Genomic DNA, 5,057 nt, shown 5'->3' with positions numbered 1-5,057 from the left:
AATTTAACTTTTGCATACGTTAATTTGAAAAATAGTGTGCATTCAGTCGGTGAAAAATGATAGTTGTGTAATGCCAAAACGGTATCATAGAGTAGTTACTTTTTGAAAATTTTAGATCGGTGTAAATTTATCGGTATTTGTTTATTTATTTGATTAAAATTGTGTTAGAATCATTTTCAGCTACAGTAGCGATGGGGTTCGTTGCAAACAAAGAGAGAAGTGGAGATGGGAGGGGAGGGGGAGGGTGCGGCGGCCCGGCGAGGGGAGGGGGACGGTGCGGCGGCCCGGCGCGGGCGGCTGCGACGATGGAGCACGTGCTGCTGGCGCTGCGGGAGACGGAGGCGGAGCGGGAGGCACGGATCCGCGGCGTGTTCGGCTTCTTCGACGCGGCGGGGCGGGGCCACCTCGACCACGCGCAGATCGTGACCGGCCTCGCCGCGCTGCGCGTGCCCGAGGGGAGCGGCGGCGGCGGCGGCGGCGCTGAGGACTACGCGCCTGCGACCGGGACCATGACGGCAGCGTCGGCTAAGACGACTTCCGCAGGTACATGGACGACAAGGAGCTCGAGCTCTACCGCATCTTCCAGGCCATCGACGTCGAGCACAACGGATGCATCCTGCCCGAGGAGCTCTGGCACGCGCTCGTCAAGGCTGGTAACTCCAATGCCGCTCCTGGCCTCCTTCCTACAAGTGCTTCCTCTCGTTTAGCTCGACCCTGTGATATCTCAAATGTGGTTCAAGCGAGGCCATGGGTCTCCTTAGAGTAGTAAACTAATATAAGCTCTTTTCATAATTGGGATATCTGAGTTAAATTTGGCGATCAGAATGCAATATAGTATGGTGATGGTTTCTTTTGAGGTAAATAGGTTGCTTAGTCGTGTCCTAACTCAGTTTTGTCCGTTGCTGGTGTTGGAAGCTATATCTGCTCCCTTGAAAAGTGGAACGGATAAAAGATACGTGCTTCGGCTGCTAGAAATTGTGATGCTTGTTAGTTGCAAAGATCCTCCCTCTGGAGCTTTATTATGTGCGTGTGGATAAGTTTGGGGTTTTCTGAACTAGAAATTCGATACTTTGCTCTGATAGCTTTGAGAAATTTAGTTTGGTTTTATTTGTGTTGTAATATGTGTGATAATAAGAGCATATATATATCCATATTCCATAAACACCATAATCAGATCTCAACAGATTATAAGAGATATACATGAGCTTGCAAGAATGAGCTATCAATTGAGAAATCAAAGATCATTCATCATGTATAGAAAACCAGTACTAAACAGCAAGAAGAAACAATAGTATTGCTCTCAGATGTTCACTATAGTTGGCCCCAAAACAACTAGGTTCTGCTCCCTAACATATCATTGAATACATCAAGGACTGGACTAGATAATAAAATCACACCTAAAATCAAAACATGACTATCATCCTCTGAAGCATAACAAATATCCCTGGATAGTGCTACAACTTAATCCAGAATTACAGAAGGGAAAACAAAACAGTGCAAACTGAAGTAAACCAATCTGTAGACCGACAAAATAAGTAGAAAGTAAGCTATATAATTCTACAGCTCCAATAGCACTTAATCCAGGGATACGAGCCAATTGACAGTGCACAAATACTTTCCAAACTAGACATACAGGGTCAGACCACAAAGATCACAAACCGCAAGATTCATGCACTGCCTAGAACAACAATCTAATTAGAGGATTACTCAAATTCTGTCTATTGCACTTAACTATCTAACCTAATTTCAGTTCATGCCATCATCATCATCAAGCAATAAACATAATCACCCACACTGTTCGGATCAAAAGGGAGATAAACACTCATAGAGAAAAGTGATGGAAAGAGCTAACATTAGAGGCAAAGCATGACTTGAAGGTCGATGTCTATAAAATCCTATCGCATGCCGTTGCGCCGGCGAGAACGAAGATGAAGATACAATGCCCTACCACACTGCGTCGGCACGTGTGGGCGGACCTTGGCGTCACAGCACCAGCTTCCACCATCACCACCTCTCCCCGGCGTTGCACACAACCGAACAGGAAGAAGATGTCCGAGTTCAAGCACACGCCAAACGGAGAGAAAACAGAGCAAGAGAGAATTTTCACCCCCTTTTTCCTATGCCAATCGAGAGGACCCTCACTTAAATATATCAGAGCCTCACCTGGAGCACGCACGCCACGGATGGCTGCCTCAACCGCCAGTCGGTTCGGCCTCCCCGATCCTTTGCGCCGCTCCAGCACATCCCCAGCGTCCAGATCTGAACCAGGGGCCAGCGGAGAGTCTGGCCATCGCATGGATAGGCACACGAGCGTGGAAGATCTGGGGTAGCAGTTCCGCCGCCGCCGCTACTCTTCAGCTGCTCCAAGCCAGACCCAACCGATCCCCAAAATGCCCCCTGCCCAACCGTAGAATGAGCACTAGCACAGGTATAGAGCAGTCGTGGTTGGGCCGGTTGTGGCAAGGGTCGAAAGGAAGCTCCACCGGTTGGCCCAAGAGAAGGAAAATCAACATTAAAATTCATTTAGGTGACAACAGTTTGTTGCTAATGCTGGAAGCTAAATCAGCTCCCTTGAGGAGTGAAAGCATACCGCAATACATGCTTCATGGATAGACTAGGTATAGCTGGTGATTATGATGCTTATTAGGAGTAGATATCTTTTCCAGGGAGCTTAATGATGTGCTTGTGGATATCTTTTGCCACCGTGGAAATTCTATTACTTTTGATGTTGCTGACATCTGTGAGAAGATTTGGATTACTTGAGAAATGTTGTTCAAGTCTTGTAGGGGAAATTACATATATTGAAGTGTTTGAGCTAAGGTGGGGTTTAAGTTTCAACCTTGTAATCTATCATTTTTAGAGCCTACTCTTAGTTTCTATAATGCAAATTTTGAGTTTCATCCTGGTAATCAGTCAATGTAAAAACAACAACATAGTTTTTAATGTCTGTTTATTAACCCATTTTATCATTGCAATGAGCTTCACCATTTCAAAAGTACTAATCGGTTCCTTATATCTTTATTTTTTTACTAGTGATCTCTGTCTATCAGCACAACCATAAAAATGGCCAAAAAAAAAAAAACACATGCATGTAGCTCGTGTATATCTAGCAAGCATATGTCAGCCTAATTGGCTAATTCACCATTAAGAAAACAGTAAGTGGTATCTTGTATCTGAATTTTGTTTAGCTTTTAAAAATGCAACGCACATTGTTTGTAGACATCACTTGCTAGAAAATGTGAATAACTATGTCTGAATTCAATAAACTACCAACTGACAAATCTAGTCTCTTCGATACGTCTTACAGGTTACAAGTAATATCAGTTTACTGTTTGCAGGTATAGAAATTGATGATGAAGAGCTTGCACGATTTGTTGAGCATGTGGATCAGGACAACGATGGAATTATTACCTTTGAGGAATGGAGAGATTTTCTTTTGCTTTACCCTCATGAAGCAACCATTAAAAACATTTTATCATCACTGGGAAAGAGTCTGCCTTGTAGATATTGGTGAGCAGGCTGTTATACCGGAAGGAATAAGTAAACATGTAAGTGCAAGCAAATATCTGATTGCAGGAGGGATTGCTGGTGCAACATCTCGTACTGCAACGGCACCTCTTGATCGCCTCAAAGTTATTATGCAAGTTCAAACAAACATACTACAGTTGCACATGCAGTTCAGAATATATGGAGAGAGGGCAGTCTATTTGGATTCTTCAGAGGGAATGGACTGAATGTGGTAAAAGTTGCTCCAGAAAGTGCAATTAGATTCTACACCTATGAAATGCTTAAAGAATACATAACGAAAAGCAAAGGAGAAAATAAGAGTGATATTGGTACTTCCGGACGTCTCATGGCTGGTGGTTTGGCTGGTGCATTCGCACACAGTGATTTATCCCATCGATTTGGTGAAGACTCGTCTACAGACTTATGAGAGCGGCAAAATTCCTAGCCTTGGTGCACTATCAACGGACATATGGATGCATGAAGGCCCCCGAGCGTTCTACAGAGGACTTGTTCCATCTTTGCTTGGCATGGTCCCTTATGCTGGAATTGATCATACTGTTTATGAAACATTGAAAGAAATGTCCAAGACATATATCCTCAAGGACAGTGGTACACTTCTTAAAAAATGTGTTTGCACTTCTTCCTTTTTTTTTCCAATTGGTGTCACTAAATTACAATTTTCTTATGTAGATCCTGGCCCTTAAGTACAATTGGGTTGTGGAACAGTCTCAGGAGCGCTAGGAGCAACATGTCTTTACCCTTTACAAGTCATCAGAACAAGGTGAGCAGTACCTTTTGTTGATAGAAATGTATACATTTACAACAATGACTTTCTCTCTCACACATGTTTGTTTCATTAATACTACTTACAGAATGCAAGTTCAACCAGCCAATTCAGAGGCTGCATATAGAGGAATGACTGATGTTTTCTGGAGAACAATACAGCGTGAGGGAATTTCTGGATTTTACAAAGGGCTTGTACCTAATCTTCTCAAAGTAGTGCCAGCAGCATATATTACCTATCTTGTTTATGAGACAATGAAGAAAAGTCTCTCCCTAGATTCAAAATATTTTGTAGGTTTTGCATATCAACCATCACTATCGACACAACTGAGTGTAGAGATAATGTTGAGGCGTGATCTTACTGGTTAAGTAGGTGCTAACTTAACTTCCCTCCTGAAGTGTGAGATAGTATTTTGCCCTCAGAATAGAGTTAAGGTGGGAGCATTGTCTCGTTCTTATTGGAAGAAATAAAAGGGTGATACTCTTCAGATCATCAAGGTCCCATACAGGAATGCAGGTAGTTCCTGTTCTTTGTCAAACTCTAGTACTACTATTTGTCTGTAATCTGTATGTCTTTTTTTCTGCTTATACTATATCCTGGTATTTTCAGTCCACGGTAAAAAAAGAATTTTAAAATTTTTATTACTTTTTTTTGTTTTGGGGGGGGGGGGGGGGGCTTATCCAAACAGGCCCCAAGTCTTTAACTGTTCATATCCTTATACCTACCAAGCATTGTGCTTAAACAGAAGGCATTATAACAGCTAGAT

General features: G+C 42.9%; 1 pseudogene; it reads left to right on the top strand.

The window, feature by feature from the left end:
- Positions 1–237: 237 nt before the first annotated feature.
- Positions 238–4,783, top strand: LOC133918586 (calcium-dependent mitochondrial ATP-magnesium/phosphate carrier protein 2-like; annotated as a pseudogene).
- Positions 4,784–5,057: the final 274 nt, after the last annotated feature.

Source organism: Phragmites australis, chromosome 5 (genome assembly GCF_958298935.1).
Source record: "Phragmites australis chromosome 5, lpPhrAust1.1, whole genome shotgun sequence".
Classification (NCBI taxonomy): Eukaryota; Viridiplantae; Streptophyta; class Magnoliopsida; order Poales; family Poaceae; genus Phragmites; species Phragmites australis.
The sequence above is the reverse complement of the archived record's forward strand: the minus strand, read 5'-3'. Positions and strand labels throughout refer to the sequence as shown.